At 43.2% G+C, this 23,209-nt stretch overlaps 1 pseudogene; it reads left to right on the top strand.

Moving 5' to 3' along the window:
- LOC127916744 (tensin-like) overlaps nucleotides 1–23,209 on the top strand; it is a 182,866-nt pseudogene that overhangs the window by 730 nt on the left and 158,927 nt on the right.

The following is a 23,209-nucleotide window of genomic DNA, read 5'->3' as shown; positions in this document are numbered from 1 at the left end:
CGTCTCAACTGGTGCCTGGCCGCTGTCATCAGCTGGGGCAAGTTCCTCTTTTCCTGCTTCTTCCCCCTACGGGGGGCCAAGAAAGACAAGGTAAGCCCGCACAATGAGGGGGACTGGGAGGGGGTCGGAGAGGGGGACTGGGAGGGGGACTGGGAGGGGAACTGGGAGGGGGTCAGAGTGGGGGACTGGGAGGGGGTCAGAGAGGGGGACTGGGAGGGTGTTGGAAAGGGGGAGAAGACGGAACAGTGTACAATGGAATCATGGAACTACATTTTTTATTTTATTATTTACACTTTACTTCGTCTGGTTCTTCATTTATTGCTTTTCATTGAGATCAGAACCTGCTTACCAGAGAGATACCTGGTGAGATGAGAAGAGTAGGAGTCTAAAAGGTGTCGTACTTTCTTGTCCGTGTTTGTGCACCAGTATAATGGTCTTGGCGCTACACTGGCTTGAACATTGAGTAATATCTGTGTCAGCTAGATAACCAGCTGGTGCGCCAGCACTACAGATTAGTTTAGCACAATTTCACACAGCACGGCTGCTGGTGTGTGGACTACACTACAGGTTGAGGAACAGCTAGTGGATGTTGCCCCTTAGCTCTGATTCAAGGTCAGTGTTGCTCTTCACCACCATTAGGATGGAGATAGAGAGGAACTGATCCTAGATTAGTGCTTAGGGGCAACTCACCCTTGGATCTGGAGAAATGGGGTGTTTGTTTCAGACGTTACTTTGCTACCATACCTGAGTGTCCCGTTCCATAGTGTCACCTTGTACGACTGCAGAACAGAGCAGAACAAGGTTGACATCTGCATTCAAGGTTTGTGTTCGCTAAAATAAAAATCGCTCAACCGTTGGCGTTTTACCAGCCATGTCATTTTACCATTCGTTGCTTTTCGGGTCGGTATTTGTTCTTTATGGTTCGCTGGTTTTTCCAGTTCCGTAGTGGTTCGTATCTTGCAGGCGAATGTTTGGCAACAAAGGATGAACGTATTTCCCTGACTGATGCCAAATCTTTAGAGGTGCGGTGTGTTGCTGGTTTCAGTTTTATTAGTTTGAATTGGAATGTGGTAATACAATGTGTCTGAGTGTCAGAAACACTGCACCATTCTTCTCTCTACCCCTTTCTCTCTACCCCTTTCTCTCTCTCTCTCCCTCTCTCTCTCTCTCTCTCTCTCTCTCTCTCTCTCTCTCTCTCTCTCTCTCTCTCTCTCTCTCTCTCTCTCTCTCTCTCTCTCTCTCTCTCTCTCTCTCTCTCTCTCTCTCTCTCTCTCTCTCTCTCTCTCTCTCTCTCTCTCTCTCTCTCTCTCTCTCTCTCTTTCTCTAACTTTCTCTCTCTCTTTCTTTCTCTTTCTCTCTCTCTCTCACACTCTCTCTCTCTCTCCCTCTCTCTCCCTCTCTCTCTCTGTTATAGAGGATAATCAATCATGTGGTACAAGTCCCGTACGTCCAAACAGTCTTCCCTTACATTTGTGTATGTGTGTGTCCATGCGTGTACATATGTATGTGCGTGTGTGTGTGTGTGTGTGTGTGTGTGTGTGTGTGTGTGTGTGTGTGTGTGTGTGTGTGTGTGTGTGTGTGTGTGTGTGTGTGTGTGTGTGTGTGTGTGTGTGTGTGTGTGTGTGTGTGTGTGTGTGTGTGTGTGTGTGTGTGCGTGCGTGCGTGCGTGTGTGTGTGTGTGGGAACCTGAGGTGATCTTCTGATGACTAGTGATGGGATCTTTTTCATAAGTGTTGTCTTCTGTCTCTCATCTTGTTCCCACTAGTGTTTCAGTGGGTAAAAGGGGGCTTTCAATGGCGGCTGGTGAACCGCAGGGCTAGTTATGTTTTGGTAACACAAGCAGTTTTACGCATGAGCTGAACCAGCAGTCTTTTCTGCTCTGTCTTCCCCAGTCGTTAGCGTATCTGCTGTATTGTATGTGCGCCAGTAGGGTTAGGAGAGCTTTTGCGGGCAGAGTCAGTTTTTTTTAATGTCGTAGCTCGTTATCCAGTCCTGCGTCCCATATTTTTTGATGAACTTTCTATTTCATTCAGTTGCCTTCATTTCTGTTCACAATGAGCTATTACGATGTAACCGTCAACATTACTCATCCTGAACTGCCTTGTCCGAATTTCTTTTCGGAATCATATTTTTCTTCAGACCTTGAAATGGAATGACCTCATAATAAGAGCAGTACATCAATGTGGATTTAGTAGTGCACTATGTAGGGAATAGGGTGCCATTTGGGACAAAGCATTAGTGTGAGTGGCTCTCCTCTCCAGCAGGCCAAGCTTGCCTCCCTGTATGAGCCTTGAGCACCTCCCCTGCAGCAGCTTGTTTTGTTCAGTAAGCCCTGGTGATGGGTAGAAGAGTTGGAGGAATAGAGGAATGGAAGAATGGAGGAAAGGAGGAATAGAGGAATGGAGGAATAGAGGAATAGAGGAATGGAGGAATGGAGGAATAGAGGAATGGAGGAATGGAGGAATGGAGGAATGGGGGAATAGAGGAATGGAGGAATAGAGGAATAGAGGAATGGAGGAATGGAGGAATAGAGGAATAGAGGAATGGAGGAATGGAGGAATGGGGGAATAGAGGTATGGGGGAATGGAGGAATAGAGGAATGGAGGAATGGAGGAATGGGGGAATAGTGGAATGGGGGAATGGAGGAATGGAGGAATGGATGAATAGAGGAATGGAGGAATAGAGCAATAGAGGAATAGAGGAATGGAGGAATGGAGGAATAGAGGAATAGAGGAATGGAGGAATGGAGGAATAGAGGAATGGAGGAATGGAGGAATGGGGGAATAGAGGAATGGGGGAATGGTGGAATGGGGGAATGGGGGAATAGAGGAATGGAGGAATGGAGGAATGGAGGAATAGAGGAATGGAGGAATAGAGGAATGAAGGAATGGAGGAATAGAGGAATGGAGGAATAGAGGAATGGAGGAATAGACGAATGGAGGAATAGAGGAATGGAGGAATAGAGGAATGGAGAGATTGAGGATGGAGCTTTCGGGGTAAAGCTCAGTCTCCTGCCTGCCTGTAGAGTACTGCTGCCTGCCTGCTTTCTGCAGCCCCCCGTGTACCCCCCTCCTCGCCCTATACCCCCTCCCCCTAGCTGTAACCCCCTCCTCCCCTGTACCCCCTCCCCTATCTGTACCCCCTCCTCCCTAGCTGCACCCCCTCCACCCCCTGTATCCCCCTCCTCCCCCTCCTCCCTAGCTGTAACCCCCCTTGCCGCAGCTCCTTATCTCTATGTCCCTGCTCCCTCCTAACTCCCCTCCCTCCCTCCACACACACACACACACACACACACACACACACACACACACACACACACACACACACACACACACACACACACACACACACACACACACACACACACACACACACACACACAATGCTACATCAGTAACTGTTCCAATGCTACATCAGTAACTGTTCCAATGCTACATCAATAACTGTTCCAATGCTACATCAGTAACTGTTCCAATGCTACATCAGTAACTGTTCCAATGCTACATCAGTAACTGTTCCAATGCTACATCAGTAACTGTTCCAATGCTACATCAGTAACTGTTCCAATGCTACATCAGTAACTGTTCCAATGCTACATCAGTAACTGTTCCAATGCTACATCAATAACTGTTCCAATGCTACATCAGTAACTGTTCCAATGCTACATCAGTAACTGTTCCAATGCTACATCAGTAACTGTTCCAATGATACGTCAGTAACTGTTCCAATGCTACATCAGTAACTGTTCCAATGCTACATCAGTAACTGTTCCAATGCTACATCAGTAACTGTTCCAATGCTACATCAGTAACTGTTCCAATGCTACATCAGTAACTGTTCCAATGATACGTCAGTAACTGTTCCAATGCTACATCAGTAACTGTTCCAATGCTACATCAGTAACTGTTCCAATGCTACATCAGTAACTGTTCCAATGCTACATCAGTAACTGTTCCAATGATACGTCAGTAACTGTTCCAATGCTACATCAGTAACTGTTCCAATGCTACATCAGTAACTGTTCCAATGCTACATCAGTAACTGTTCCAATGATACGCTACATCAGTAACTGTTCCAATGCTACATCAGTAACTGTTCCAATGCTACATCAGTAACTGTTCCAATGATACATCAGTAACTGTTCCAATGCTACATCAGTAACTGTTCCAATGATACGTCAGTAACTGTTCCAATGATACATCAGTAACTGTTCCAATGCTGCATCAGTAACTGTTCCAATGATACATCAGTAACTGTTCCAATGCTACATCAGTAACTGTTCCAATGATACGTCAGTAACTGTTCCAATGCTACATCAGTCACTGTTCCAATGCTACATCAGTAACTGTTCCAATGATACATCAGTAACTGTTCCAATGCTACATCAGTAACTGTTCCAATGCTACATCAGTAACTGTTCCAATGCTACATCAATAACTGTTCCAATGATACATCAGTAACTGTTCCAATGCTACATCAGTAACTGTTCCAATGCTACATCAGTAACTGTTCCAATGCTACATCAGTAACTGTTCCAATGCTACATCAATAACTGTTCCAATGATACATCAGTAACTGTTCCAATGCTACATCAGTAACTGTTCCAATGCTACATCAGTAACTGTTCCAATGATACATCAGTAACTGTTCCAATGCTACATCAGTAACTGTTCCAATGCTACATCAGTAACTGTTCCAATGCTACATCAGTAACTGTTCCAATGATACGTCAGTAACTGTTCCAATGCTACATCAGTAACTGTTCCAATGCTACATCAGTAACTGTTCCAATGCTACATCAGTAACTGTTCCAATGCTACATCAGTAACTGTTCCAATGCTACATCAGTAACTGTTCCAATGCTACATCAGTAACTGTTCCAATGATACATCAGTAACTGTTCCAATGCTACATCAGTAACTGTTCCAATGCTACATCAGTAACTGTTCCAATGCTACATCAGTAACTGTTCCAATGCTACATCAATAACTGTTCCAATGATACGTCAGTAACTGTTCCAATGCTACATCAGTAACTGTTCCAATGCTACATCAGTAACTGTTCCAATGCTACATCAGTAACTGTTCCAATGCTACATCAGTAACTGTTCCAATGCTACATCAGTAACTGTTCCAATGCTACATCAGTAACTGTTCCAATGATACATCAGTAACTGTTCCAATGCTACATCAGTAACTGTTCCAATGCTACATCAGTAACTGTTCCAATGCTACATCAGTAACTGTTCCAATGCTACATCAGTAACTGTTCCAATGATACATCAGTAACTGTTCCAATGCTACATCAGTAACTGTTCCAATGCTACATCAGTAACTGTTCCAATGCTACATCAGTAACTGTTCCAATGCTACATCAGTAACTGTTCCAATGATACATCAGTAACTGTTCCAATGCTACATCAGTAACTGTTCCAATGCTACATCAGTAACTGTTCCAATGCTACATCAGTAACTGTTCCAATGCTACATCAGTAACTGTTCCAATGATACGTCAGTAACTGTTCCAATGCTACATCAGTAACTGTTCCAATGCTACATCAGTAACTGTTCCAATGATACGTCAGTAACTGTTCCAATGCTACATCAGTAACTGTTCCAATGATACATCAGTAACTGTTCCAATGCTACATCAGTAACTGTTCCAATGCTACATCAGTAACTGTTCCAATGATACGTCAGTAACTGTTCCAATGCTACATCAGTAACTGTTCCAATGCTACATCAGTAACTGTTCCAATGCTACATCAGTAACTGTTCCAATGATACATCAGTAACTGTTCCAATGCTACATCAGTAACTGTTCCAATGCTACATCAATAACTGTTCCAATGCTACATCAGTAACTGTTCCAATGCTACATCAATAACTGTTCCAATGATACATCAGTAACTGTTCCAATGCTACATCAGTAACTGTTCCAATGATACATCAGTAACTGTTCCAATGCTACATCAGTCACTGTTCCAATGCTACATCAGTAACTGTTCCAATGCTACATCAGTAACTGTTCCAATGCTACATCAGTAACTGTTCCAATGATACATCAGTAACTGTTCCAATGCTACATCAGTAACTGTTCCAATGCTACATCAGTAACTGTTCCAATGCTACATCAATAACTGTTCCAATGATACATCAGTAACTGTTCCAATGCTACATCAGTAACTGTTCCAATGCTACATCAGTAACTGTTCCAATGATACATCAGTAACTGTTCCAATGCTACATCAGTAACTGTTCCAATGCTACATCAGTAACTGTTCCAATGCTACATCAGTAACTGTTCCAATGATACATCAGTAACTGTTCCAATGCTACATCAGTAACTGTTCCAATGCTACATCAGTAACTGTTCCAATGCTACATCAGTAACTGTTCCAATGCTACATCAATAACTGTTCCAATGATACATCAGTAACTGTTCCAATGCTACATCAGTAACTGTTCCAATGCTACATCAGTAACTGTTCCAATATACATCAGTAACTGTTCCAATGCTACATCAGTAACTGTTCCAATGCTACATCAGTAACTGTTCCAATGCTACATCAGTAACTGTTCCAATGCTACATCAGTAACTGTTCCAATGATACATCAGTAACTGTTCCAATGCTACATCAGTAACTGTTCCAATGCTACATCAGTAACTGTTCCAATGCTACATCAGTAACTGTTCCAATGCTACATCAGTAACTGTTCCAATGCTACATCAGTAACTGTTCCAATGCTACATCAGTAACTGTTCCAATGCTACATCAGTAACTGTTCCAATGCTACATCAGTAACTGTTCCAATGATACATCAGTAACTGTTCCAATGCTACATCAGTAACTGTTCCAATGCTACATCAGTAACTGTTCCAATGCTACATCAGTAACTGTTCCAATGATACATCAGTAACTGTTCCAATGCTACATCAGTAACTGTTCCAATGCTACATCAGTAACTGTTCCAATGCTACATCAGTAACTGTTCCAATGATACATCAGTAACTGTTCCAATGCTACATCAGTAACTGTTCCAATGCTACATCAGTAACTGTTCCAATGCTACATCAGTAACTGTTCCAATGCTACATCAGTAACTGTTCCAATGATACGTCAGTAACTGTTCCAATGATACATCAGTAACTGTTCCAATGCTACATCAGTAACTGTTCCAATGATACATCAGTAACTGTTCCAATGCTACATCAGTAACTGTTCCAATGATACATCAGTAACTGTTCCAATGCTACATCAGTAACTGTTCCAATGCTACATCAGTAACTGTTCCAATGCTACATCAGTAACTGTTCCAATGCTACATCAGTAACTGTTCCAATGCTACATCAGTAACTGTTCCAATGCTACATCAGTAACTGTTCCAATGATACATCAGTAACTGTTCCAATGCTACATCAGTAACTGTTCCAATGCTACATCAGTAACTGTTCCAATGCTACATCAGTAACTGTTCCAATGCTACATCAATAACTGTTCCAATGATACATCAGTAACTGTTCCAATGCTACATCAGTAACTGTTCCAATGATACGTCAGTAACTGTTCCAATGCTACATCAGTAACTGTTCCAATGCTACATCAGTAACTGTTCCAATGCTACATCAGTAACTGTTCCAATGCTACATCAGTAACTGTTCCAATGCTACATCAATAACTGTTCCAATGATACATCAGTAACTGTTCCAATGCTACATCAGTAACTGTTCCAATGCTACATCAGTAACTGTTCCAATGATACATCAGTAACTGTTCCAATGCTACATCAGTAACTGTTCCAATGCTACATCAGTAACTGTTCCAATGCTACATCAGTAACTGTTCCAATGCTACATCAATAACTGTTCCAATGATACGTCAGTAACTGTTCCAATGCTACATCAGTAACTGTTCCAATGATACATCAGTAACTGTTCCAATGCTACATCAGTAACTGTTCCAATGCTACATCAGTAACTGTTCCAATGCTACATCAGTAACTGTTCCAATGCTACATCAGTAACTGTTCCAATGATACATCAGTAACTGTTCCAATGCTACATCAGTAACTGTTCCAATGCTACATCAGTAACTGTTCCAATGCTACATCAGTAACTGTTCCAATGCTACATCAATAACTGTTCCAATGCTACATCAGTAACTGTTCCAATGCTACATCAGTAACTGTTCCAATGCTACATCAGTAACTGTTCCAATGCTACATCAGTAACTGTTCCAATGCTACATCAGTAACTGTTCCAATGCTACATCAGTAACTGTTCCAATGCTACATCAGTAACTGTTCCAATGATACGTCAGTAACTGTTCCAATGCTACATCAGTAACTGTTCCAATGCTACATCAGTAACTGTTCCAATGCTACATCAGTAACTGTTCCAATGCTACATCAATAACTGTTCCAATGCTACGTCAGTAACTGTTTCAATGCTACATCAATAACTGTTCCAATGCTACATCAGTAACTGTTCCAATGCTACATCAGTAACTGTTCCAATGCTACATCAATAACTGTTCCAATGATACATCAGTAACTGTTCCAATGATACGTCAGTAACTGTTCCAATGCTACATCAGTAACTGTTCCAATGATACATCAGTAACTGTTCCAATGCTACATCAGTAACTGTTCCAATGCTACATCAGTAACTGTTCCAATGATACATCAGTAACTGTTCCAATGCTACATCAGTAACTGTTCCAATGATGCATCAGTAAATGTTCCAATGCTACATCAGTAACTGTTCCAATGCTACATCAGTAACTGTTCCAATGCTACATCAGTAACTGTTCAATGTAACTGTTCCAATGCTACATCAATAACTGTTCCAATGATACGTCAGTAACTGTTCCAATGCTACATCAGTAACTCAGCTGGTACATCAGTAATGGCGCTACATGTAACTGTTCCAATGGGTCAGTGGGTTCCAATTCCGGGACCACCCATACGTAGCTACATCAGTAATGTATGCACATCATGACTGCTACATCAGTAACTGTTCCAATGCTACATCAAAAGCTGTTCCAATGCATATATTATTATTATATTACATCAATAACTGTTCCAATGCTACATCAGTAACTGTTCCAATGCTACATCAGTAACTGTTCCAATGCTACATCAGTAACTGTTCCAATGCTACATCAATAACTGTTCCAATGATACATCAGTAACTGTTCCAATGCTACATCAGTAACTGTTCCAATGTTACATCAATAACTGTTCCAATGATACGTCAGTAACTGTTGCAATGCTACATCAATAACTGTTCCAATGCTACATCAATAACTGTTCCAATGCTACATCAATAACTGTTCCAATGCTACATCAATAACTGTTCCAATGCTACGTCAGTAACTGTTTCAATGCTACATCAATAACTGTTCCAATGCTACATCAGTAACTGTTCCAATGCTACATCAGTAACTGTTCCAATGCTACATCAATAACTGTTCCAATGCTACGTCAGTAACTGTTTCAATGCTACATCAATAACTGTTCCAATGCTACATCAGTAACTGTTCCAATGCTACATCAGTAACTGTTCCAATGCTACATCAGTAACTGTTCCAATGCTACATCAATAACTGTTCCAATGATACATCAGTAACTGTTCCAATGCTACATCAGTAACTGTTCCAATGCTACATCAGTAACTGTTCCAGTGCTACATCAATAACTGTTCCAATGCTACATCAGTAACTGTTCCAATGCTACATCAGTAACTGTTCCAATGATACATCAGTAACTGTTCCAATGATACATCAGTAACTGTTCCAATGATACATCAGTAACTGTTCCAATGCTACATCAGTAACTGTTCCAATGCTACATCAATAACTGTTCCAATGATACATCAGTAACTGTTCCAATGATACATCAGTAACTGTTCCAATGCTACATCAGTAACTGTTCCAATGATACATCAGTAACTGTTCCAATGCTACATCAGTAACTGTTCCAATGATACGTCAGTAACTGTTCCAATGCTACATCAGTAACTGTTCCAATGCTACATCAGTAACTGTTCCAATGCTACATCAGTAACTGTTCCAATGCTACATCAGTAACTGTTCCAATGCTACATCAGTAACTGTTCCAATGCTACATCAGTAACTGTTCCAATGCTACATCAGTAACTGTTCCAATGCTACATCAGTAACTGTTCCAATGATACATCAGTAACTGTTCCAATGCTACATCAGTAACTGTTCCAATGATACATCAGTAACTGTTCCAATGCTACATCAGTAACTGTTCCAATGCTACATCAGTAACTGTTCCAATGCTACATCAGTAACTGTTCCAATGATACATCAGTAACTGTTCCAATGCTACATCAGTAACTGTTCCAATGATACGTCAGTAACTGTTCCAATGCTACATCAGTAACTGTTCCAATGCTACATCAGTAACTGTTCCAATGCTACATCAGTAACTGTTCCAATGCTACATCAGTAACTGTTCCAATGCTACATCAGTAACTGTTCCAATGCTACATCAGTAACTGTTCCAATGCTACATCAGTAACTGTTCCAATGCTACATCAGTAACTGTTCCAATGCTACATCATTAACTGTTCCAATGATACATCAGTAACTGTTCCAATGCTACATCAGTAACTGTTCCAATGCTACATCAGTAACTGTTCCAATGCTACATGTCTTACAACAGAAAAAACGATATAGTTACATTACAGCTCTGGATAAGAGCGTCTGCTAAATGACTAAAATGTAAACGTTAAGGAAATGGAACATATCTTAACATGAAATTACAGTTGTTGTAGCGTTCGGTGTTGGCTGTTCGTTTCTATCTCTCTGTCTCCACTTTCCCTCATCTGTTTGTCTCCTTCTGATGGAGATGGAGAAGTTTGGGGACAGGCTCAATGCAGAACGCTGCTTCTTCCCTACACTGTCCCTGGTTTCCTTCCTACTGCAGGCAGTTTATCAGCCACCTCACCTCCACCCACCTATCCTCTCTCAGGACCCCACTCTGGGGAGCCACTGTATACTCCCGCAGGGTTTTATTCCAACACAGCAATAGGCCTAGTAGTGCGGGAGCAAAACCCTGCACACCCAGTTGCTTTGGCAAAATGTGTAACGTGTATAAAATCATTAAAATAGGTTGAACAACAAGATGTTGACGTCTGTGACGTGGCGTTGTTGGATGTAGAGTGGGAGTGGAACAGTATGGCGTCGACTCCACTCCCATCCAAGGCCCTCATAAAGGTGTTCTGTAGTCATGGCAACACTGCTCATACTAGTTAGTACCAGACAGTTGATTCTACTATGGAGGAGATGGGATGTGTGTGTACGCGTGTTTCCGTGTACTGTGTAGTAAGATTTATTTCTGCATGTCGGTATAGGCATGTGTTAATCCTGAATTAGCTCTCCTTTCCTCTCCTCCGCCCCTGCTCTTGTCTCTTTCTCTCCCTCTCTCCTCTCTCTCCTCTGTACGGTCCAAGCACTCCTCTCCACTCATTTAACTAATGTCCCCCAGGGTCGTAAATTCACCAAAGGCAAAAAACACAGGCAGCCAAAGGAGAAAAGGGTGATGGGGAACCTGTCAGATGAATAGGAGCCTTTTCTTCAAGGACCAGCTTGCCCAACGAATACACATCGGCTCCTCATACATTCCTGCTTATTTATCACACGTTGTAGATCTCTCAGCATTCACAGACGTTTGAGTAATGTTCGTTTTGCGTTGTGTGAGCTGGATGATATCTGGCCGGGGATTTGCAGACTCGTCCCTTATGGCGAATGAATGCGTGGTAGCAGAGTAATGGATGTTTTGTTGTTCCTGCGTTAAAGCGGTAATGTGATGGAATCTCCAGCCGAGGGAGATGAGACTGCAGCACCACTGTTAGCTGGAGCTGTGGTTCAGCCTTCACTCTACTCCCAGGAGGACAAAGTCTAAATCCCACATGGCACCCTATTCCCTATGTAGTGAACCACTTTTAATGGTCTCTGGTCAAAAGTAGTGCGCTATATAGGAATAGGGTGCCATGTGGGACACAGTAACATACTTATGTCTGTCCGAAATGACACCCTATTCCCTTGCAGTGGACTACTTTTGACCAGGGCCCATAGGTCTGGCATGGGGTCAGGGTTGGTGTCACGTGTGCTCCCTCTCTGGCCACTAGGTCACCGGGCTGCTCGTTATGGCGCACCCCTGTCAACATCGTTATGCGCACCTGAGCGTCATCAGACTCCATTACCTCCCTGATTACCTTCCCTATATGTCACTCCCTTTGGTTCCAGTGTCATGTCGGTGGGTTGTTTGTGTTTCTTGTTTTGTATTTAGTTGCGTCATATTATGTGTTAAATTATGTTAAAACGATGTGCAAATAGTTAAGGTACAAAAAGGAAAATAAATCAACATAAATATGGGTTGTATTTACAATGGGGATTGTTCTTCACTGGTTGCCCTTGATGGGACTTGACTATAACATTCATTTGAAGACTGTTATTTATCTAATGAACTAACTATGTTTAATTGTTACCCGATTAAATGAATCATATGACAATAAACTCATTAGGATCTGGGGCACCACGAGAGCGGTTCTTTAAAGAGTTACCATATCCCGAAATCAAATCCAAAAGGTCTTTCTTTACCTATCACATCTATAAACAGTCAACCTATTAATCATAATCTTGTATCATATCATCATTCTGAACAGTCATAACCTCCTTGCATCTGCAAAAACCTTATGATTCAGTACTACACAAATTGTTTTAATTATTTACTAGCTAATTAAAGGGGAACATTTAACACTTTTCACCGGTTACTGACTTGAGACTTAATATGCTGAAAACAGGTCCCTAGTGGAATGACAACAACATGGCTGCTTGTTAAAGAAGAGATGGAGAGGGAGAGAGAGGGACAGAGACACTTAACATTGGTACATTCAGCTACAGTAACCATATACTATACTACAGTAACCACACGAACCACCACCTGCTTTGAGTAAGAAATCATGAATGTATTTACGTGAAATGCCTTGGTTCGCCTGGGATCTCTCGGTGGACAGGGCCTCCTTGGAAAGGGGGTTGGGCCTTTTCGCGGCATGCTTGTAAGGCTCTGATTGTCCAAAGGGATTCCAACAAGTCTTCTGCTGTTGTCCTTCTTTGTAGTTGCCCAGTATCTGGTGACTTGTTGTGTAGTCCTGAACAGAACTACAGGGTTTTTCTCCTTCCTTTCGCTCCTGAAGATGCTTCTTTGAAGATCGATAGTTCCCCAGTGGGGTGATGAGAGTAGTGTAATATGATGGTTTGAGAAGAGTAACAGGATGGTCCTACTTAAATTCGCTTTCGAAGATACTTTATTTAGGACAGCTAATCAGCCGTACCAGTGATTGTCCAGGAGGTGAGTTTATCTTCTCCACCCCGTGTTGAGATTCAGTTCAAACCAATTTAATCGTGCCGCTGCATCTTCACGCTTTTCTGTTCTGATGTGTTTTTTTCTTAACTCATGACCTTTTGCCCGAAAGGGGCGGTTCTGTCAGGCTGACATGCTCTCCGACCTCACTTCGGGGAGGTGACTACTCACGGTGCATACTTATGGAAAACAATCTCTTATAGCTTCTCACATCACATCCCTCTCTTAACCTCTCTGTGATATGTGGGACGCTATAGCATCCCACCTGGCCAAAAGTTAGGGAAAATGCAGAGCGCCAAATTCAAATAAATTACTATAAAAATCAAACTTTCATTAAATCACATGCAAGATAGCAAATTAAAGCTACACTTGTTGTGAATCCAGCCAACATGTCAGATTTCAGAAAGGCTTTTCGATGAAAGCAAACAATGCTATTATCTGAGGATAGCACCTCCGTAAACAAAGAGAGAAAAGCATATTTCAACCCTGCAGGCGCGACACAAATCGCAGAAATAAAAATATAATTTCTTACCTTTGATGAGCTTCTTTTGTTGGCACTCCAATATGTCCCATAAACATCACAAATTGTCCTTTTGTTTGATTAATTCCGTCGATATATATCCAACATGTCCATTTATTTGGCGCGTTTGATCCAGAAAAACATTGGTTCCAACTTGCGTAACGTGACTACAAAATATCTCAAATGTTACCTGTAAACTTTGCCAAAACATTTCAAATTACTTTTGTAATACAACTTTAGGTATTTTTTAACGTAAATAATCGATAAAATTGAAGACGGGATGATCTGTGTTCAATACAGGAGGAAAACTGTAGCTAGCTTCCTAGTCACGCGCCTCTATCTAACAGTACACTTCAAGTGACCCTCGTTAAGGTGGCCGTACTTCTTCATTACACAAAGGAAAAACCTCAACCAATTTCTAAAGACTGTTGACATCCAGTGGAAGTGATAGGAACTGCAAGAAGGTCCCTTAGGAATCTGGATTCCCAATGAAAACATATTGATAAGAGGGTGACCTGAAAAAAAAATCTGAATGGTTTGTCCGCGGGGTTTCGCCTGCTAATAAGTTCTGTTATACTCACAGACATGATTCAAACAGTTTTAGAAACTTCAGAGTGTTTTCTATCCAAATATACTAATAATATGCATATCTTATCTTCTGGGGATGAGTAGCAGGCAGTTGCATTTGGGCATGCATTTCATCCGGACGTGAAAATACTGCCCCCTGTAACAAAAACACGTTCATCATTTTTCATATTACATGCACAACGTGTAGTATGGAAACTTCATATATGTAGTGGGTATACTTTCCAAGTTACATTATTTCCTTTATAACATTTTTAATGACATCACAAAATAACAAACAAAATGACATTAATGTTCTATAGATCGCCTCTGACCATTCCCCACGTTCTACAATAGAAATATTGTTCCAATATTCTCTTTTGAGCTTGTTAGATTTTCAGCGGGAAAATGGTCTGTTGAGACAAAGCACATTCCTTTGGTGAATTTGGAGAGCACAGGCCTGGATCTTCTCTATTGATTTACAACAGGACTAGAGTTGTTGATCCCCACAAGTTCTTTCCTTCCCCCTCTACGGGTGAGAGGGGGTCTGATTGAAGTTATTCATTGCAAACCTGATCTGACATATTTGGATTCTCGTGGACAGTCATGACACCCTTTTCTTGTGACAACAGGTCACAAATCTTGCTGCTGTGATGGCACGCTGTGGTATTTCACCCAATAGATATGGGAGTTTATCAAAATTGAAATTGTTTTTGAATTATTTGTTGGTCTGTGTAATCTGAGGGAATATGTGTCTCTAATATGGTCATACATTTGGCAGGGGGTTAGGAAGTGCAGCTCAGTTTCCAACTCATTTTGTGGGTGATGTGCACATAGCCTGTCTTCTCTTGAGAACTAAGTCTGCCCCCTCTGCCTCTCGCAATAGCAAGGCTATGCTCACTGAATCTGTATATAGTCAAAGCTTTTCTTAAGATTGGGTCAGTCACGGTGGTCAGGTATTCTGCCCCTGTGTACTCTCTTCAAATAGCATTCCAGTTTGTTCTCTCTCTCTCTCTATCTTTCCCTCTGAGAGGAATAGAACACACACACATGTCCCAGAAGGAGAAGAAAAGGCTTTACTGTGTGTGTGTGTGTGTGTGTGTGTGTGTGTGTGTGTGTGTGTGTGTGTGTGTGTGTGTGTGTGTGTGTGTGTGTGTGTGTGTGTGACTTGATGTGTGTGTGTCTCTTTGGCTTTATAATCTATATTGATTTGACAGAGCCAGGACAAAGCCACCTAGAGGGAGAGACATACATGGACTAAGTCTTTCCCTCACAAGCAATAGCTAAAGTGTGTGTGTGTGCGTGTGTGGGGGGGTGTGTGTGGGTGTGTAGTGCACCCTACCACTGCCAGTGTCTGCAGTGATCAGCGGGACAGCAGAACGTGGGAGGAGTAGAAGCTAAAAGAGAAGGAGTTAGTAAACGAGGCTGAGGGGAAATTGGAAATGTGACAGTGTATTTAATATATTGTGGCTGTGCTTTGAGTCACGTTTCAACCTTGAGACTCCACAGTTCTGTCTTTCAATGGAGTCAGTAGAAACCTTTTCAGAAACACTCTGTAACACAGGGACATAGACCTGGGCCTGTATCCACAAAGCCTCTCAGAGGAGGAGCACTGATCTAGGATCAGTTTTTAGATCATAATTAATACGATTATATGGACAAATCAAATCAAATCAAATGTTATTTGTCACATACACATGGTTAGCAGATGTTAATGCGAGTGTAGCGAAATGCTTGTGCTTCTAGTTCCGACAATGCAGTAATAACCAACAAGTAATCTAACTAACAATTAACTGACAGATCCTAGATCAGCGCTGCTACTCTGAGATGCTTGTGGATATGAGCCCAGTTCTTCCTTTTAGATCATAATGAATATTGTTATATCGACAGGGGGGACCTGATCCTAGATCAGCGCTCCTACTCTGAGATGCTTAATGAATACGGGTCCTGCTCAGTGCACACCGCCACCAGTTCAGCATTAGTCTGTCTGTAGACAGTAGTTTGGTGTAACAGCGTTTGGAGAAGAGGAAGATTGGAGAGGAACTGTTCCTGTTGTCGTACTACCAGAAACATTGAGAGAGACAGAGAGAGAGAGAGAATAATTGAGCTCACAAAACATTGAATAGAGTGTGATACTGAACATGGGGAGAATACTTAAAGTCATTTCCACTAGAGGCTGCTGTGACTTTGTGGTGGTTATCCAAGTAGAAGTAGCCCCTTAGATCCAGGATCAGATTAACCAACCACAACTTCCTAACTGTAACCATTAGGAATATGTAGAAATTGCCACAAAAAAAATGGTTAATGTCATAAGTTGGGGTTTATGGTAGGATCTGATCCTAGAACTGTGTTTAGGGGTAACTTCTACATTGTTCTCATCATTACAGACTTAACTAGAAAATAACATTACTTGAAGAATATGTGTGTGCTTTCTTGTCTTAAAATAGTGAAGTAGTGGGGGTCAAACAAAGCTTTGTAGTAGTGTTAGTGACTGGTAGTAGTAATGGTACACTTAAACACACTCTCTCATACATTCTCTCATTCATACACTGCACAGTGTACACTGCACAGGTGGCTGGTGGCTTCTTAATTGGGGAGGACGGGCATCTTAAATGACTCGAACGGCATTAACGGAATGGCATCAAACACATGGCTTCCATCTGTTTCATACACATCCTGTTCACTCCATTCCAGCCATTATCCTTCCCTCACCAGCCTCCTGAGATATATTGGCTGTGTCAGGTTCTCCATAGTCATGGAGATGTCTATCTGAGTGATGAAAAGCAACAGGGATCAATAGCAACACTCAGAAAAAGGTTTGCTGTGAATGAATTGGCCCTGCGCCCTGTGGGGATCAGGTAGCCGCATTGATGTGATGTGTATTCATCACTAATATAATGCTGATACCACACTGATGGAGCACTGATGCTGTGTGTGTGTGTGTGTGTGTGTGTGTGTGTGTGTGTGTGTGTGTGTGTGTGTGTGTGTGTGTGTGTGTGTGTCTGTGTCTGTGTCTGTGTCTGTGTCTGTGTCTGTGTCTGTGTCTGTCTGTGTGTGTGTGTCTGTGTCTGTGTCTGTGTCTGTGTCTGTGTCTGTGTGTGTGTCTGTGTCTGTGTCTGTGTCTGTGTCTGTGTCTGTGTGTCTGTGTCTGTGTCTGTGTCTGTGTCTGTGTCTGTGTCTGTGTCTGTGTCTGTGTCTGTGTCTGTGTGTGTGTGTGTGTGTGTGTGTGTGTGTGTGTGTGTGTGTGTGTGTGTGTGTGTCTGTGTCTGTGTCTCTGTGTGTGTGTGTGTGTGTGTGTGTGTGTGAGTGTGCGTGTGAGTGTGTGTGTGCGCGCGCGCGTGTAGCAGCCACCTCCACTCATCAGTTGGAATATCTCTGTCTCATCATTCTTGGCGACCCACTATCGGCATTGTCACATCGTCAATGCTGCCACACAGTCAGAGCATTCAGGTCAACACAGTCACTGCCTCTCTAAACATTCACTTACTGCTGACCCATTACAGCTGATCCTCTGTTTACCTCATAGTGGACAGGTGAGGACTGGGCTTGGAAGATCAGATTGAAGGTAACCACAGCAAACAGGAGAGGGTATGTGTGAAAAGCTGTATTGTAGCCTACATGGATTCCTCCGGCACTGAGGCAGAATGTGTCTGTGGGACTCACTGAGAGGACAAAGCAGTAGTGTTGGTGTTGAACCAGTAGTACTTTTCCACCAGCGCAGCATAGGCCCGAGGTAACAATATGGTACTGATCGCTTGTCTGTTATAGAAGGGAGTAGGGACCATAGAATAAGATTACAGGAGGTGACTCCCCATGCTGTCAAACTGTGAGGGCAAAAGGCAATGGAGGAGGAGAGGAGAGGAGAGGAGGAGAGGGGAGAGGAGGAGAGGAGGAGAGGAGAGGAGGAGAGAAGAGGAGAGGAGAGGAGAGGAGAGGAGAGGAGAGGAGAGGAGAGGAGAGGAGAGGAGAGAGAAAGGAGAGTAGAGAGGGAGAAGAGAGGAAGCAAATAAAAAATTCAAGTGACATTAGCACAGACATGAGCGAGCATGCTTTCAGGAGGAGGAGAGAAGAGATGGAGGAAAGAGAGAGAGGTGAAGCATGGGAAGAAGGGAAGGAGTGGTGTGCATGGGGTCAATGAATAGAGGAGGAGAGGAGAAGAGATGGAGGAAAGAGAGAGAGGTGAAGCATGGAAAGAAGGGAAGGAGTGGTGTGCATGGGGTCAATGAATAGAGGAGGAGAGGAGAAGAGATGGAGGAAAGAGAGAGAGGTGAAGCATGGAAAGAAGGGAAGGAGTGGTGTGCATGGGGTCAATGAATAGAGGAGAGTGTGAGTGAGGGAGAGAGGTGGAGCAGGGGCTAAGAGGGCATATTTGAAGAGGGGGAAGAAAATTAATGGCAGGCAGACACCTCCTCCTTCCCTCATGTGAGTCATGTTGCCTTATACATATTACTCCTGAGAGCTTTGTGTCTTTCTGAGGGAACGAGGGATAGTGGAGAGAGAGAGAGAGAGAGAGAGAGAGAGAGAGAGAGAGAGAGAGAGAGAGAGAGAGAGAGAGAGAGAGAGAGAGAGAGAGAGAGAGAGAGAGAGAGAGAGAGAGAGAGAGAGAGAGAGAGAGAGAGAGAGAGAGAGAGAGAGAGAGAGAGAAAGAGGGATAGAGAAGGAGAGAGTGGAGAGAGAGAGAGAGAGAGACTGAGCGAGAGAGAGAGAGACAGAGAGAGACTGAGCGAGAGAGAGAGAGAGAGAGAGAGAGAGAGAGATAGAGAAGGAGAGAGTGGAGAGAGAGGGAGAGAAGGAGAGAGAGACACAAAGAGACTGAGGGAGAGAGAGAGAGAGAGAGAGAGAGAGAGAGAGAGAGAGAGAGAGAGAGAGAGAGAGAGAGAGGGACCAAGAGACTGAGTGAGAGAGAGAGGAGGCGTGGAGAGAGAGAGAGAGGAGGCGTGGAGAGAGAGAGAGAGGAGGCGAGGAGAGAGAGAGAGGAGAGAGGAGGCGTGGAGTGAGAGAGAGAGGAGGCGTGGAGAGAGAGAGAGGAGGCGGGAGAGAGAGAGAGAGGAGGCGTGGAGAGAGAGAGAGGAGGCGTGGAGAGAGAGAGAGAGGAGGCGTGGAGAGAGAGAGAGAGGAGGCGTGGAGAGAGAGAGATTGTGAATGAAAAAAATAAAAATGGACAGTGAAGTAAAGAGAGAGGGACTTAAGAAGCAGAAGGGTGTAGGAGACTGCCTGGCTGAAAGTATCAGCAGTAGTAACAGCAGCCGTTCTCTCTCTGCCTGTCTGCTGCCTGGCACAGAATGGTGTCACACAATCCAATCTGGAGTCGTTGGGAATTCTACTTGGGAATGCTCTGGAATTCTGTGTTGAGTCCAGTGGAAGTGTGATTTTTCCAGGATGCCCTCTATCTCTCTGTGTGTGCCGTCGGTTTTGTCCGGAGGAGAAAGGACATGGGTCTGCCTGTCCTGCATGTTCTGGGTAAGCACTAAAGGCTTAGTGATGAGGGGTGATACGGGTCTGGGTGAGACATGCAATCTTTTGGGGGGCCAATCCCAAAGTCACAATCAATTATGAAATAAAAAGTAAAAGTAAAAAGTATTTGTTGATTTTTATTTTTGTCCTGTATTCCTCCTCCCTTTGAGAGGTGATATATTTTAGAAATATTTGGATATTCTTCTTAATTCGGATTACCACTCAAATCTCCCATATTCTGTGACTTACTCCTGCATGGGAGAAGCCGTGCTTCACAGCACTGCATCTTCAGTAACAGCAGACTTGAATCCTACTCTCTCTGCTGATGTAGTTGATGTTCTGCCATGTGGTGGTTAGGGTTAGGGTTTGGGTTAGTGGTGGTTGGCATCTGTGTTCCCTGCCTGTAAACAGTGTCTGTCCACGCTGGATGCTGGCAAGGCCTACAGATATTTCTGGGTTGTCCTCTGTCATTTTATCTTCTGCTGTGCCTTCCTTTAAAAAATGTTTATTTTGGTCCTATTTCACACATGTACAAGTGTGAAATGTATATATATATTTTTTGCATATCCAACTCCCCCTGAGAGTGGGGTTACAGCCAGGGCTCAGCCATTATTGACAGCTGTGGTGCAATTACGGTTAAGTGCCTTGCTCAAGAGCAAATCGACAGATTTCACCTAGTTGGCCCAGGGATTCAAACTAGCAACCATTAGGTTACTAGCCCAACGCTCTAACCACTAGGCTACCTGCTACCCTTCATCTAGGACTGCCCTTAATCTAGGACTGCCCTTTATCTAGGACTGCCCTTAATATAGGACTGCCCTTAATCTAGGATGGCCCTTTAGCTACGACTGCCCTTTATCTAGGACTGTCCTTTATCTAGGACTGCCCTTTATCTAGGACGGCCCTTAATCTAGGACTGCCCTTTATCTAGGACTGCCCTTAATCTAGGACTGCCCTTTATATAGGACTGCCCTTTATCTAGGACTGCCCTTTATCTACGACTGCCCTTTATCTAGGACTACCCTTTATCTAGGACTGCCCTTTATCTAGGACTACCCTTTATCTAGGACTGCCCTTTATCTACGACTGCCCTTTATCTACAACTGCCCTTTATCTACGACTGCCCTTTATCTAGGACTGCCCTTTATCTAGGACTGCCCTTTATCTACAACTGCCCTTTATCTAGGACTGCCCTTTATCTACGACTGCCCTTTATCTAGGACTGCCCTTTATCTAGGACTGCCCTTTATCTAGGACTGCCCTTTATCTACAACTGCCCTTTATCTACGACTGCCCTTTATCTACGACTGCCCTTTATCTAGGACTGCCCTTTATCTAGGACTGCCCTTTATCTACAACTGCCCTTTATCTACGACTGCCCTTTATCTACAACTGCCCTTTATCTACGACTGCCCTTTATCTACGACTGCCCTTTATCTAGGACTGCCCTTTATCTAGGACTGCCCTTTATCTACAACTGCCCTTTATCTACGACTGCCCTTTATCTACGACTGCCCTTTATCTAGAACTGCCCTTTATCTAGGACTGCCCTTTATCTACAACTGCCCTTTATCTACGACTGCCCTTTATCTAGGACTGCCCTTTATCTAGGACTGCCCTTTATCTAGGACTGCCCTTTATCTACGACTGCCCTTTATCTAGGACTGCCCTTTATCTAGGACTGCCCTTTATCTACAACTGCCCTTTATCTACAACTGCCCTTTTTCTACGACTGCCCTTTATCTACAACTGCCCTTTATCTACAACTGCCCTTTATCTACAACTGCCCTTTTTCTACGACTGCCCTTTATCTACAACTGCCCTTTATCTACGACTGCCCTTTATCTACAACTGCCCTTAATCTACAACTGCCCTTTATCTACAACTGCCCTTTTTCTACGACTGTCCTTTATCTACAACTGCCCTTTATCTATGACTGCCCTTTATCTACGACTGCCCTTTATCTACAACTGCCCTTTATCTACAACTGCCCTTTATCTACGACTGCCCTTTATCTACAACTGCCCTTTATCTACGACTGCCCTTCATCTAGGACTGCCCTTTATCTACAACTGCCCTTTATCTACAACTGCCCTTTATCTACAACTGCCCTTTATCTACAACTGCCCTTTTTCTACGACTGCCCTTTATCTACAACTGCCCTTTATCTACAACTGCCCTTTTTCTACGACTGCCCTTTATCTACCACTGCCCTTTATCTACGACTGCCCTTTATCTACGACTGCCCTTTATCTATAACTGCCCTTTATCTACAACTGCCCTTTATCTACGACTGCCCTTTATCTAGGACTGCCCTTTATCTAGGACTGCCCTTTATCTACAACTGCCCTTTATCTAGGACTGCCCTTATCTAGGACTGCCCTTTATCTAGGACTGCCCTTTATCTACAACTGCCCTTTATCTAGGACTGCCCTTATCTACGACTGCCCTTTATCTAGGACTGCCCTTTATCTATGACTGCCCTTTATCTACAACTGCCCCTTTTCTAGGACAGCCCTTTATCTAGGACTGCCCTTTATCTACAACTGCCCTTTATCTACAACTGCCCTTTATCTAGGACTGTCCTTTATCTAGGACTGCCCTTTATCTAGGACGGCCCTTAATCTAGGACTGCCCTTTATCTAGGACTGCCCTTAATCTAGGACTGCCCTTTATATAGGACTGCCCTTTATCTAGGACTGCCCTTTATCTACGACTGCCCTTTATCTAGGACTACCCTTTATCTAGGACTGCCCTTTATCTAGGACTACCCTTTATCTAGGACTGCCCTTTATCTACGACTGCCCTTTATCTACAACTGCCCTTTATCTACGACTGCCCTTTATCTAGGACTGCCCTTTATCTAGGACTGCCCTTTATCTACAACTGCCCTTTATCTAGGACTGCCCTTTATCTACGACTGCCCTTTATCTAGGACTGCCCTTTATCTAGGACTGCCCTTTATCTAGGACTGCCCTTTATCTACAACTGCCCTTTATCTACGACTGCCCTTTATCTACGACTGCCCTTTATCTAGGACTGCCCTTTATCTAGGACTGCCCTTTATCTACAACTGCCCTTTATCTACGACTGCCCTTTATCTACAACTGCCCTTTATCTACGACTGCCCTTTATCTACGACTGCCCTTTATCTAGGACTGCCCTTTATCTAGGACTGCCCTTTATCTACAACTGCCCTTTATCTACGACTGCCCTTTATCTACGACTGCCCTTTATCTAGGACTGCCCTTTATCTAGGACTGCCCTTTATCTA

This window comes from Oncorhynchus keta, chromosome 37 (genome assembly GCF_023373465.1).
Source record: "Oncorhynchus keta strain PuntledgeMale-10-30-2019 chromosome 37, Oket_V2, whole genome shotgun sequence".
Classification (NCBI taxonomy): Eukaryota; Metazoa; Chordata; class Actinopteri; order Salmoniformes; family Salmonidae; genus Oncorhynchus; species Oncorhynchus keta.
The sequence above is the reverse complement of the archived record's forward strand: the minus strand, read 5'-3'. Positions and strand labels throughout refer to the sequence as shown.